A 15,298-nucleotide genomic window follows, 5' to 3' on the forward strand; every position below is an offset into this window, starting at 1 on the left:
GGATGAGCTGAAATTGTAGAGCTTATTACACCAGGAGGTAGCTAAACGTCAGATGAAGCAGTTGCACGACCTTAAAGCAAAGAAGTATACCTTTAAAGAAGGGCAATTAGTTTTGTACTACGATGCGCGTAGGGAGCTGTTTCCAAGGAAGCTGGAAAACCTAGATGGGATGGCCCCTACAAGATTGTTAGGATAGGAAAAAATAGGTCTACGGCTCTACTAGCTATTCTGTAGGGAGTAGAATTTAAAAATAAGATTAATCTTAATAAGATTAAACATTATTATTTCTGAGTATGCTAACACGGAGAAATGCATTGCAGGTGCATGCTGGGGCTGATTTGAGACCTGCAAAAGAGCTTAAAGCTGGTTGATGGGGCGGTTAATTCCTTATTTGGAGCACCCATATCTGGAGGAGAGATACCATCAGGGGAAACTTATTTGGTGGAGCAAAGGATACAAAGTGATTGAGCAAGAAGACATAACCTTTGTGTGGGAGATCAAAGTCTTCTACCATCACTGCTTACGAATGTTGACAAGTATCTCTGTTGAGTTTAATGAAGAAGATGGGATGGAGCCGTCAGTTCACCCTCTAAACATGTTAAATTTTGACTATCATAATTACGAATAGAGGAGTTCGTGATGGCAGGCTGTGTAAACCCATTATGGACATACACATTATATTTTGACGGAGCGTCCAGAGGCCCTAATAAAAAGGGGAGTGTTGGAGTAGTAATCCGAGATCCCCGACGTAGAGTTATGATGAAGTTAGCTGCTTATCTCGGGGTAGGATTCACTAACAATATGGTGGAGTATAAAGCCTTGATTATGGGACTGCATATTGCCAAACAAGGTGGTATTCGGCGGTTGTTAGTAAAAGGGGATTCCTAGTTGATCTTGAATCAAATAGATGGGACATACATAGTGCGGAATCCCATCCTTTGTATGTATCATCAAACTGCGATGACCCTATTTGAGGAGTTTGAGAGAGTGTCTCTTCAGCTGATTCCACGTTACTGGAATCAGTTTGCGGATTCAATGGCAAATCTTGCTTACGAAGAAGACATTTTCTTCAACTATGGTCCTAGTTTAGATATTGCTATCAATAATGAGACAGGACCCGATCAATTGTGGGGAATGTTATCCGAGCATGCAATATATGGCAGGCAATGGTTGATATGGGTGATGCAAAGAGTAGCTGAGACCAATCTACCATTGTTATCCTGGATCCATAGGCTGATTAGACAATATGTTATGCGTACGCTTCTTGCTATATATGCAAGAGGGATGGGTCATAACCTTATGCATTTAGCTTAGGGCTGTCAGCCCTATTTTTCCTCCTTGGAAAGGAGTATATTATTGTATATCTGTACTATTTCGGGGAGGGATGTGTAGGTGCTATTATTTTTTATTTCATTAGGCCCAGAGGGCTGATCAGTTTTATAGTGAAATGTTTTATTTCTTTAGGCCAAGAGGACCAGCTGTCTATTTAGTACAAGTGTGGTTAATGGTTTCTTGTTTTAGTTCTGTGCTAGACAGGTTTAAAGAAGAGCTTGGAAGGTACCTATGTCGCGCGGGAGACTTCTCGTGGCCCTATCCAGGTGATATCTCTCCTTTACGAGTACTGTGGTTTTTATGCTCTATGTGTCTGTGTACTTGTAGGGGATTTTTCTTTTCTTGTTGGGGACCGGCGTCCAAGGCATGAAGTCCCAGGTTTAGGTTGGATATGTTCGAGGGAGGTCTGAGTAGTTGTTGCCACCTGTAAAGACATTGTCAGGTATTAAAGACCTGTTTTAGAAGGCAGTTCTAATGACCCTATTCTGCTAGCCTGCTACGCAGTCGTCCTAGGAGTTCTTGTTAGTTGTGAGGCAGTTAGAGAAGCCTGCTAGAGGGAAAAAATGATGATGATAGAGAAGAAAAAACCTTGAATATCTTAAAGAAAATAGATATATAAAAAGGTGTGTAAAAAGGGATTCTAACCCCTATAAAAATAGAAAAGAAAAGAAAGGAAAATTTATAAGCAGTTGATCTTCGCCTTGCGAAGGCCTGGTAGATTCCTGGGGATGAGTCAGACCCGGGGCCGATGCCTTGACTTTCTAGGGATGGCGTCTTACTAGAAAAGAAGAAAGTAAGGAAGGTTGGAGCGAAAATAAAAGTGAGCGTCAGAAAAGGATTAAGTGTCGCCTTGCAAGGGCTTGGTAGGTTCTTGGGTACCGAGACAGAACCTGAGGCCAATGCCCTATTCTCCTTGGGTCACTACGCTCAACTTCCTCCTTTTTACATGCTCGAGTATGAGAAAAAAAAACCTAAAAGAAGAAATGTGCTAAAAGAAAATACTTCTTGATCAGGCTATAGGAGTCCTCATCTAGTAGGAGCTCCTAGTTGTGTTGTCCTTAGTTAGATAGGTAGTTCAGACCACCACTTAGGGTGACTTCTTTGATAGTTCTTTTTAGTTTGGCCGTGTTGGAGCAGTCTGTTAGTGACTAGCTTCGGACCTTCTACCAGATTATGCTAGGCCTACTCCTTGGGGATTTCATGCCTTGGTTTTGTCAGGGGGTAGGGTGTGCATTGTGTTGTGTTTTAATATGTATCTATTTTGTATCAGCTTGATGCTTCCTTTGGTTGTTTTGTGTAGATCTATTGTGGGATTCGATGGGCTGAGTCACCCTATCCCCTGGAGAGTAGAGTTTTGAGCCTGGGATGTGCCTAAAATTTGCCAAAAAATCTGGAATTTAGGAAAAAAATATTTAACATCGAAGGCGACAGCTGCAGCTTGGAGGATTTAAAGCACCAAGTGAAAGACGACTTTTAAAACGCGTCCGAGTGACACTTGTGGATTTTTGATAATTTTTCCGACTTCCTGTGGGATGCCAGGAGCTGCCAGTTAGTGCGGGATGTCAAGATGGACGCCTAGGATTTTTTAGAGGCTGAAACGCAGCCCGGACGCGAAAGAGGCCAAAAATTGGCCAAGATTCGAAAAGGTGGACCAAAACTTGGACAAAAGGGGGGGTGCCCTTTGGGACCGTTTAACCCCCCCCAATTTTTTGATGCAAAAAACGTGAGAATGGCGTGAGCATGGCAGCCTGCATCAGAACGGCGCAAATTTCGCTTCTCCTCCCCTACATCATGATTGGAGGCTGTGAATAAGCCATGCAACAGAGAATACCCGCCAACTTCTACCTCTTGGCTGATGATATCGCCAGTCTTCGCACGAGATATGGCTGTCTGGATGAAGAGATCAGAATCTAGTCTTTCTCTCTCCTCTCTCTCTCTCTTCTCTATGGGCTGTTCATGTGTACCATCTTGAAGGAGGAACCGGGGAAGGAGAATGAAGGAAAGTGGTGATGGAGATTGATTGAGATGCTGAAGATTGATGTACAGCATTGGATTGAGAGCAATGGAGGCTCTGTTTGCTGGTTATGCAGTCATGCAAGGCATCTCGGGTTACGTAAAAACACGGTATGACCATTTTTATAAAGAAAATGAAGGATTTTTGATAGTTTATGATAATAATTATGTTCTTATTGGATGAAAATTTGTTTTTTGTGTACTGGTTGCATTATGAGTAATTGCTGTGTATAAAAAAATCTTGGTTTTGCAATGATTTACATGCTTCATTTAATTCCCGTAAACCCGAAATGTGATCTTTAAGTGTTAAAATGGTGGTTTTTCCATTTCGGGTGGGTAAAAGGTGTTCCCATGGGGAGAATATGGAAGATAAATTGAATGTCAGTATGCTGAAGTGATTAGAACAAGAAAAAATAGAAAATAGTATATTTTATTACCAAATAAATCAAGAAAATAAGAAAAATAAGGGAAAAATAGAAATATTTCTTGAAAAAATAAGGAAAAATATAGTGATTGTTTGTGGATGTGTGGTAGTGGTAAAACATGAGGTTTAGCCTCAGTTTGCCCTATCTCTTTGTCAAAATTTGTAGATTATCGCTTTTTATACATCAAAACATGACAAAATGAACCTTTACACCTATGCAACGAAAGTAATACCTAAATGTAGGGGGTTGGGAGGTTTGAATGGTGTGATTTGTGTGCTGATTGTTGCTGATTTTCTAATGCACATCATGACATAGAGGTTTTGGTATTTTAATTAAGAGGATAGTAGCACGAGTGTTGTCTCGGTGCTATCCTTCATCGCCGCAACGGGTTAGTGAATAGGCATTTGAAAAGCCTGGTTGTGCACAACACGTCTCTGATTTGAAAATTATATTTGAGCACTTTAGGATCATTCACTTTGCATGTGCAGGTAAACCATGGTATCGGAATAAAAGGACTGGATGCATAGCACCTGTTTTCGATGACAATGACCCACGCTTGAGTGTGGAAAGGCATTCTAAGCCGTATGATAGATGTTCGTTTCTTGGGGGATTGTTTGGTAAGGACACATGGTATCTCCTGGAGTATTTTCGAAATGAAAGAGTGGAGTTTGTTCGTTTGTTTCATATGTTGAGCAGCGCATCAAGGGACCAATCCCTGCGATGTAGGAGAGCTGTAGTGGGGCCACGGTGTTTCTACCGAGAGGTTGCCTCCCATGTACGTGATTATCGTGGCATTTATTGCTAGTGTGTAAGGGTTCTCCCTCTGTGGAGTTTATAGAAAGGGAAACGTTGGACTACCAAACTATAAAACTATAAACGCATAGATAATTTAACAACCTCCTTTAAAAAATTTTGCATCACTTTATATACCCGTTTGTGAATTTTAGAGGCAATAGTTATATCCCTTGTATAAATCTTAAATTCAAAGAGAAGGTGCATTTTCATGGCCCCTTCTGTACAATTCAAATTAAAACATGTTCAATCAAATTTTAGAGTAGGAAATTGTCCTTAGATTTTACATTGACTCTTTCATAGGTTGGAGACATAGAATGCTTACCATCCCCTTGTAGTTTCATCCTACTTGGAGATTTGCTCTTCTACTAGTATGGAACTTTTCCTCCCTAGGTGGATCTTGAAGTATCTCTCAATGCTACCACAAAAGTTGCTTCTAAGATAAGGCAAGGTAAGGAGCTGCTTAGATATAGGAAAGACAAGTTGATATGCTAAGTTGATTGCTTTGGGTGTGGCTAGAAGTTGGAACTTAAGAGGAGGTGGTTGAGATGGCCTCCCCTTCTCTCAAAGCATGTGTCCTACTATGTATGATTAGGTTTTCCCTTGATTCCTGTTCCATATGTAGTAATCTTGTGGCATAGCTAGCTTGAGTATGATATCTACCATGTAATTCCCTATCTACCAATGCTATTTTAGCAAACAATGTATTAGTATTTAATGGAAACTAGTTTTGTCCAAAGTTGTAGGTCAATTTATAGGTGAATTACAACAAAAAGGATTTATAGCAGTGGCCTAGAAAATCCCAATAGGTGCAACAACATTGAAACACAAAATCTTATTAACCAACCAATAAGCAAGATTCTGAAAGTACAACAAACACACATGAAATAACAATAGCATATCTCACTAGCAAACCTGAGAAAAGCAAAAAGAATAATAATGTTTTATGTCTTGGCAATAACTTTGTTTGCCTTCTCTAATGAGGAGGATCTTGAGCTCTCTAAGCATCTCTACTCTGATACCATGTCAAGAAAAATAATGGGACAGCATACACTCATACCATATGTGTGAGAGAGAAAGAAAGAAAGAAAGAAAGTTATATTAACGTCTTCTAAAGACCAAAACTGGCCTATGAGACAAACTGTGATACAACTGATGAGGTCCAGCTATCCAAAATAAAAGTGCTGAATGAAAAGCTAAAAATTGGAAACTGAAAATACGGTGCTGTGAGTGTGATAAGTGTCGTATATGTGTATGTGCGTATGTAGCTCTGGTACTCCAGATAATGGCTACAAAAGGGGAACAAATGTCGGCTGTGATAGGGGAACAACTGTCGGCTGTGATAAAGTGGTGCTATGTGTATATGTAACAGATGCAGGGAGATATACTATCCTGGGATGTAGTAGCAGTTGTCGAAGTCGCTAATAGTAGGTGATCCCTCCTGGATGCAGGATGTGGTACATCGGCGGTGGAGAAAGAGCAAACTGGAGATCTGAGATCCAATGTGTCGAGTGTCGTCGGATCTCAGTCTGCTGTCGATGTAGATCAAGAATCCTCCGGATCTCCTGTCGGTGTGGCTATGGGGTTCGAAACCCCCGGATCCTCGTGCAGCATCGGGTACGCTGGTCCTCAGCCTACTGTAGTGTGAGCCCGGAGGTCTGGCTGGAGGCTGGTATAGTAGCTCTCACTCTGTCTGTCTGAAAGAACTGTGTAATAGTCGTCTGGGTGGGCCCCTCTCTGACTGGGACCCGCTGTGTGCTCTGCTCTCTGAGAGAGAGAGAGAGAGAGAGAGAGAGAGAGAGAGAGAGAGAGAGAGAGAGAGAGAGAGAGAGAGAGAGAGAGAGAGAGAGAGGCTTGCAAGAGAAACACAAGAGTGTATGGTAAATACTGAGAGAAAAAAATCCATAGTACAAAACAAGATAATGAATAAAAAATGATGAACATTGAATCATGTATGAATCATACTAACACAATGGAGCAAAGCTCTAAGATGACTACACTACCCTAGTTGATCAGGAGGTAGCACTTGAAGGAAATCTACACTCTAAACGAAGAAAAACACAATCCTCAAGGGTTATCTGAGTGAAGAAGATAATGAGTAGCAATTTCTGTATGCTCTAGAGGGTGAAAATCAATAGGGTCACTTGCTATGACAACAAATGTAGCTACAATTGGGTCTGGATCAACAAAATGCAAATCCATGTAGGCTATAAACCATGAACAAGAGTCACATACAAAGCTAAGAGGAGGTTGAATAGCAAAACATAGATATGGATTGCCAAGAGAATGGTTGCTAGTAGACAATCTAATATCACCAACATGCAAAAGAAGTTTGTCAGTCAACTAGAGGAGGAGTGGTAGTAGCTAGGAGTAGATCTTCCCAAAAAATAGTTACAGTTTCTCGTAAAGGTACTAATACAATACTAGGACACCTTAGCAATAAGTGAATGAAATCAACAGACACATGGCATTAACTATTATTGTTTTTCTAAAATCCCCAATCATTGAGCCCATGAACACTACTAATCTAAGTACCCAACAATAAGAAACAAATATATCCACATCAACTACAATGGTTGGATCTAGAAACTAGGCAAACAACTAGCTAGGATAGTTAACATACTCTAGAGAGAAGAATCCAAATAGAATGCATATTCTAGATCCAAACGTTTCAACATTTTGATTTCATATTCTTCAACTCTATCTGCCAATTGATCTTGAGAAGAACCCTTCATATCAACTCTTGTGTGCTAGGTAGAACAACTACATTTTGATCTAATAAGAAGTCTATGCCTCCTTCTAGGACTGTTGAACATATCATGGAGGAAGTACCAAAAGAGCAAAGAAAAAATAAAAAGGAGCAAAAAAAGAGAAGAAAGGCCAAAGACAAGAGCATGAAGAGCAAAACAAAGACTAGAAAGAGCAAAGGGAAAAGGTAGGATGCTTTGATAAAGGGTATCGTAGATATTGATGATGTACATTATATACATGTTTTAGTTTATGAAGATATATAGATTGAAGATGTTGTGGCTAAAAGTACAAATGCTACATAGCTTGTAGATACAAATAATACAGTGCTACTATATGTATATAATGTATTGAGAGAGGGTATATAGGATACATTGCTAATAGATATGGAGGAAACTATGAAAGAGCATGGAACTAATATAAAGGTTCAGCATGAAGAAGAGCTAGAAGATGATACAGAGTTCGTGGATGTGGATACTATAGAGTTTAATGGGGTAGATATGAAAAATAAAGATGTAGATGCTACAAAGTTTGAAGGAATGAATAATACTAAGAAAGAGAATGTGGATAATGTCAAGGGTAAACAAATAATGGAAGATACAAGAGAGACATTAATGCAAGTTATAGAGGATATCATTGTTTGGGATGCAAAGAAAGGTGACCTAAGAAAATTAGTTGGGTTAATGATGTAGATCTTTGATCTTGGCATATTCCATGTGATACACAAGGTATTTAGAGCCAAAGGGGATGTATTCCATGTATGTATATCTTATTTCCTAGCCTAAGCATGCAATATCCTACCTGATATCTTTAAATGTAGATGGTAGCTACCCTTAAAGTAGTAGCTTCTCACCAAACAAGTACTTCTAAATACAGAGTAGCCCATGAAGATAGTCCAACAACAACCTTAATCATCAGCTAACAACTACCCTTTGAACTCAATTCAAGATTTTCCCCCCTAATTGCCATGTTGACAACTTCTCTCCATATTAACCTTGGTAGATGACTCAAATATGGCACCTATAGCTGCTCCTAGGGACAAATCACATTGGCCCTCTTTAGACTTCAAAAAGGTTAGTTGCTCTCCTACTGTAACTTTATCCTATCAATATGGCCAAACTCCTATTGAGATCCCTTGACCACCAAAACATTTAGAAGGTCTCCATATATTTATGACCATCAAAGACTTGCCCAATTAAACATGGAACTCAGCCCTTTTGCATCATCATGTCTCTTTGTATATCTCATTTAAAATTTTCTCACAATGGCTTTCATACAGACTACCAACTGGGGGCTCGTTAATGACAACAACAACCTCCACCTTGATAGGAGCTATAGCATTTTGGATTGCATTATGCTTAAGCATCCACCCTCTCAAACATGATTCTTAGCCTATCACTTCCACTGAATGCATTCTAGCTTTGATAAAAAAAATACCAGCTTCTAGAGTGACCACAACACCATGAAAAAATGGATCTATCTCCTATTCAAATGGTGGAGCCAACCTCCTACTCAAACAATCTATAACTACAAACTCTTTCTCAATGCTTATTGTGCATAAATCTGCCTTGCCATAGCCCAAATCATGTTAGTCTATCACTTTAGATGAAGTGGCCACTATCATAGGCTAGGCATGTTGATGTGCTTTCCTCCTATAGAGCATGGGCTCAATAATATCAACATAAACTGTTCTGTCTCTTATTATCAAAATATTTAGATTCATCATGGTGGTAAATCATTAATCGTTAAAATGACAATTCTCTACACATTGATTGAGGTATGTAAAAGTCATAGATTAGGTTGGCTTTGTTTAGATGGGCCATTCTAATGTAATTGTAAAGAAAGCAACACATATTCATTGTTTTACAATAGAAGTACTAAGAGATACTAGAAGGGAAGTACTAACCTATTGAGATCTTATAGAAGGCTCAAATATACATGCCAAAGGAATGAATGGACAAGGAAAATTTTGTACTTTTGATCTCTAGTTCCAATGTGGTAGCAACATCTTTTAAGTTGTTCTTAACCAGAACATCATATTGTAGCTACGTCAAGGATACAAGCAATTATAGTAGACAATTGGAACTCTATCGCTTCCAAAGCCACCCTAATATATTTGAGATATTTTGATGATAGAAACAACAATAGAAAATATATCCAAGCCACCCTAAATATATTATGTTGTTTCAAACATGTTTCTCCACTTACTAGTCTAGAGGGATATTATGCTTGTGATTTTTAGTGGGGAGGATTTGTCATGTTCACACCATTCACGAGGCCCATCTATCCTCTGTTTTGATTTTGTAGACATTACTTGTTGCAAGACTGTGCCATCATATCATACTTTATTTCTCAAGTATATGCAAGTGATTGGCAATGTCTATACTAATTTGACTTATCCTAGACCACTTTGATAGAGTCTGTGCATCCATAACAAGCATTTCCTTGCTTTTAAAAAAAAACTACATGCAACAGCAACACCACCCCCAAAATCTACTCTAAAGGAAATGGTCCACATTGTAGCTTCTCTTTGCCTTACTATTGACCTACTAGTACTCCTCTTTCTCTATACAAGCATGCCACACAATCATGGGTAGACAACCATAGGTACAAAGGGTGGAGGAGGGTATGATCACTACATAGAACATGAGGAGTTGAGACTTGCAAATGGTCCCAATCAATAGTATTGTCTCCTATACAAACTTCCCCAACCTTCTAGGTCTCAGTAAAAAAAGCATGAGATAATACAAAGGGTATGTCTTTTCCATTTTCTCTTTTCAAAAGACCTTCACTTGTTGCCATGTGAAAATAATACCCATATTCATTATGAACATCGTGATTTTTCACACCATCTAGTTGTAGAGAGTCCCAAGGCATGGTTCCCTAAAAAAAGAATGCCAAGCTTGAGTAAACTATGATGCATAACTAGTGTAAACCCAAATTATTTACTATACAAATTTTGAAATTGAAGAGGGAAAAAGACACACAAAACGTTGCCTTTGTTTGCTTTTTCATAGTTTGTAGTTCATAAGAGTTGATACCTCAAGGCCATTGAAAGCCGAGGGCTCATTCATGTCATTCCAAATGCACAATGAAGGAGTGGACTTGTCACCCTTCATAGTCATTATAAGAAAACTTTCCAACCCACCACCTCTATATCTTTGGATTTAGCATATCAAGATAGGATGATGAAATTGACCAACACCATCCATCATAGCCCCTGCCATGAACATCATTCACATAGTATCCCTTGGAAAGTAACTTCTTTGTGTAATGGTAGCATGTCATCTCGCTTTATGTGGGGATCCAATCATTATCATATCTTAGACCTTTGACATAAGCTTCTCCTATATCTCCTTAGGATTGGGAAATAAATATTTGTGGAATGTGAAGTAGCTCTTTCCATCTATGTGCTCAATGTTAAGCCAAAGTACATAATTATTAAATATTGTGTTCATCGAAGGAGGCATCCACAAAATAAACATCAGCCTCATCTTTGTAGTTCCACTGGACTGATGATATGCCATGGCAAAAGATTGATGCATTGCAGGTAATCTTGTTACTATAGTGTACTTGTGCAAATAAATATTTTAGTTTTGGATCTATGAGAAGAAAGGCATCCAAATGTTGCTTTCACTAATCCATTGTGTATCAATTTCTCTTGAAACATTTGGATCCCCATTATCCTAGCCTTGAGTTAACACATCTATCAACATTTTTGGAGAGTTCAACCAAAAAAAGTAAATGCTTCTACCTACACTTGAGACAACATGAATGGAATAGATCCATATGGTCCAAATTGAGACTCCTCAATGTACTCAAGCACATCAAGGTTAAACAAATAGTAAGGCTTAGAAATGATGTTTGTGCTACATGTTTCCTTTGAAGCAAGACTAATGGCATATTCAAGAATGCCATATACATGTTTTGCTCCATGGAAGGACACATCAAATCTGATAGATTGAGGACCATGAGGTTTCAAGTCTATATGTGTGAAATGTTCCTTCCATTCTTCCCCTTCTTTCTTATATCTCAGCTAATCAAAATGGAATAGCCTTTGTTGTTAAAAGACAATAGATGCAACTCACCATCCTAGATATAAACAATGCTGGACATGAACCTTGATGTTGGACCCCATATAAAAAAACATAAATCCCCTCATTTCCTAACAATCTCTAAAGATGTAATGTTTTATCATCTAGAGTGTCTTCACGCTTCGAACCATGCATGCTTGCTAGCATCGACAATGGTAGGATCATGATACTCATTGATCTTGAGCTGCATGATGCCATTAGAGTGGATGAGAAGATTAAGGGTTAAGGGGTATAAGGGCTCACCATCAATGATGTTAGAGAGTAGCTTGGCTTACACTTGGCCATCTATAAGGATCACATTAGATACTTGATAATTGACTGACCCACATAATGGGCTCAAGCTTTCTTGCAAAGGAGGTTTGATTGCACTTCCTCTCTATGCTAGTTATGGACATGGCTCGTCACCCATATGATGAGGAGTAGCATGAGAGGGAACAAGAGATTGGTTGATGGATATTTTGGTGCCTTCAATTGTTGAGATGACAAGCTCAACATATGCGGACATTAATGATGGACCGCCTAGTTAGATGGGTCCACACATCTACACTTAGCACGTTAGTGGTCATTATGACTCTCACATGGCCACTGACTCATTACTTATTACATTCAGGTTGTTACACCTATTTACAGCTGGCATAGTTATAGCGCCAGTTGACTAGTATAGTCGGTTATGCATTGTTTGACTTAATAGGCCATTTTCCTTTATGTTATATCTTATCTATACTTTGTGTACATTGTAAAGTGTGTGGAAGAAGAAGAAGAAACCAACAAGAAAACGTTTTGGCCTCCATCTCTCTTCTTGTCTCTTGAGTGAGCTTCTCCTTGTGCATTCTGTGTTCGGCGCAGCATCTTGAGCAAGTCTCCCCACCACGCGATTTTTGACATGGTATCAGAGCCGCGCCACTGAGAGAGGCTGATTTCAAAGGTTGAAGTGAAGGAGAAGAAGCAAGGTTCGAGCAAGCAAGCCACGGGTAAGAAGCTCTCCTATTCTTCCACTCTTTCTCTTGGACAGTGCCTATGGAGGCACCAGAAGCAGGGCAGAGCAAAAATCTCAGATTGTAGTGAGATTTAGTGTGCTCGAAGAGCATTGTGTATTCTGTAGATTATCCCTTTAGGGCTTTCCCGCTGCTATTTTGGCCATCCGAGGTCATTTCAGGCTCCATTTTAGAGCTGCAAGGTTGCAGACAACAGTTCGAGATACCCTGCAATTTCAGCTGTGTCTGCCGTATACAAGTGCACAGGTTACAGATTTCAGATCTGTAACCTCAAATGTGTTTAGCAGCGAATAAACACAAGGTTTATCTATAAACTGGTTGCAGAATGCATGTATTATTGAGCAGACAGTGAAAAAGGCTGTCTGGTGTATTGCTGTGCACTACAGGTCGAGGGTTGCAGAAGATTTGCTTGCTGTTTGGTATTGGTTTTGTGATAATGGCAGAGAACAATGGAAACTCCATCATTGAGAAGCTCGACAAGAACAACTACTCTTCATGTAAGTTCCGTGTCACGAACTTCCTTATTGGAAAAGGCCTCTACGAGTTTGTTTCAGGTGAAGAAAAGGAGCGGAGGTGAGTGATCCTCCAACTGCAGAAGAGACAAAGGCACGAAAGGAATGGAATGCAAAAGACAAAAAGGTCATGTATTGGCTGTCTGCAGTAATTGACAATAATATACTGGGACATATTAGAAATGTAGAGAATTCATATGCAGCTTGGACCATACTTGAAAGTATGTTTTCCGTAAATACAAAGGCACGAAAGATTCAACTCAAGCAAGAGTTGAATACATTGAAGAAAGGAAAGATGTCTATCAATGAGTATGCACTGAAGGTAAGGAGCATTGCAGATGCCTTGGCAGCAATTGATGCAATGCCCGATGATGATGATTTACTATCTTCTACCTTGGGTGGACTTAACAATGAAAAGGCTTGGAAGTCTTTTGTAACTTTCGTATATGTCAGAAAGCCATTTCCAGATTTTGATGAGTTGGTTTCCCTTATGATCACTGAAGACATCAACATGCAAAGTGAGACATCTAAAAGAAGTGGTGAACAGGTCCAAGCTTTCTACTTCAATTCAGGAAGGGGACGTGGCAGGTTCTCTTCAAGAGGGCGTGGTACAGGACGTGGTAGTGACAACCAGCAAAACAGATTGAATCAGCAATTTGGCGATATGCAGGTTTCAGGAGGTCATGGTAACTTTAGAGGCAATGAGAGATTTAGAGAAAGAGGTGGATAGCAGAACAGAGGTTCTAACAACTCTGGTATTGTGTGTCACTATTGTGGCAAAACAGGTCATATTGCAACCCAATGTTATGCTAAGAAAGATGATATTCGCAGTGGTAAGTTGCAGCAAGGAAACTATGCATCATCTTCACGATAGAATGAAGACAAAAATGAACGTCTGTTTATTATGCAGCATATGATGAATGCTGTTACAGGAAAGGGAACACATGATGATGTTTGGTATGTTGATTCAGGTGCATCCAATCATATGAGCAGCCATGCAGAATGGTTTAGAGAGATGTAGGATTTGCAAAATGCAGGTTATGTGCAAACGGGTGATGATTCATGCAACCCAGTTTCACACATTGGAAAAGTTCCCTTGTCCTTGCATGATAGTAAGACAAAGCGTCTTTCAGATGTATTACATGTGCCATCTATTACAAAGAACTTGGTGTCAGTCAGTCAGATGGTAGAGCAAGGGCTGCAAGTCAGATTTAATGCAAAGGGCTGCTTTGTAGAAGACTTTAATAACAAGTGCAGGTTGGTTGCAAAGGGAAGTAGAGTTGGACGTATGTTTACTTTGGATGCTGGAATTCCTACTATGAATGCTGCTATGTATGCTAAAGGAAAAGGTGTTGTTGCAGATATTAACATTTGGCACAAATGCATTGGACATGCAAATGTACAAAGGCTGAAATTAATGCAGTCCAAAGGGTTGGTTACAGGTTTGCCTACATTTAGAATTGTAGAATTTCATAAGGTATGCGAAGCATGTCAGTTTGGTAAGCAGGCAAGACAACCCTTTTCACATGACAGAGATGTAAGTAGAAACATCCTTGATGTTGTGTATACATATATTTGGGGGCCTACACAAAATGTATCTCTTGGAGGCAGTTCATACTTTGTCACATTCATTGATGATTGTTCTAGAAAGCTATGGGTATATTTTATGAAGGAAAAGAGTAAAGCGTTTGAGCACTTTAGAACTTTCAAGGCTGCAGTTGAAAGAGAAACAGGCTTGAAAGTAAAGTGCTTGAGGTCAAATGGAGGGGAAGAGTACCCCTCGAATGAGTTCAGTGATTTTCTGAGGTCTCATGGGATAAAGAGACAGTTCACATGCAGGTATACCCCACAACAAAATGGGATTGCAGAAAGGAAAAACAGGCATATTGCAGAAGTTGCATGCACCTTGATGGCTGAAAAGAATATGCCTAAGCATTTTTTGTCTGAGGCTGTTCATACTGCTGTTTGTATTGTGAACAGAACTCCCACAGCTGCAGTTCATGGTATGTCCCCCGAAGAATGTTTTACAGGTAAGAAGACTAATGTCTCACACTTGAAAATGTTTGGTTGTATTGCATATGTTCATGTGCCAGATGAGTTGCAGAAGAAACTGGATCCAAAGGCTGAAAAGTGTGTCTTTATTGGATACTCTTTAGAGCAGAAAGGGTATCGCTGTTATAACCCTGTCACATGTAAGTTCAGAGTGAGCAAGGATGTCATCTTTGATGAAATGAGCAGTTGGTATGCATCTAGTGGTGATGCATTGGATGATGATGATGATCATGACACTCATGTGCAGGCTAAAAAGCAAGAATCAGGGACTCTTAGTGGACTAGATACATCATCCGGTAGTCCTTGGTCTGGGAGACTAAGGAGTAACTCTACAT

The 15,298-nt window shown here is 39.6% G+C and overlaps 1 pseudogene; it reads right to left on the reverse strand.

Moving 5' to 3' along the window:
• Positions 1 to 9,848: 9,848 nt before the first annotated feature.
• Positions 9,849 to 15,298, reverse strand: part of LOC148026166 (putative glucan 1,3-alpha-glucosidase pseudogene) — a 55,315-nt pseudogene continuing 49,865 nt past the window's right edge.

Source organism: Lygodium microphyllum, chromosome 14, assembly GCF_053477565.2.
Source record: "Lygodium microphyllum isolate KBCC chromosome 14, Lygodium_microphyllum_v1.1.10, whole genome shotgun sequence".
NCBI lineage: Eukaryota > Viridiplantae > Streptophyta > Polypodiopsida > Schizaeales > Lygodiaceae > Lygodium > Lygodium microphyllum.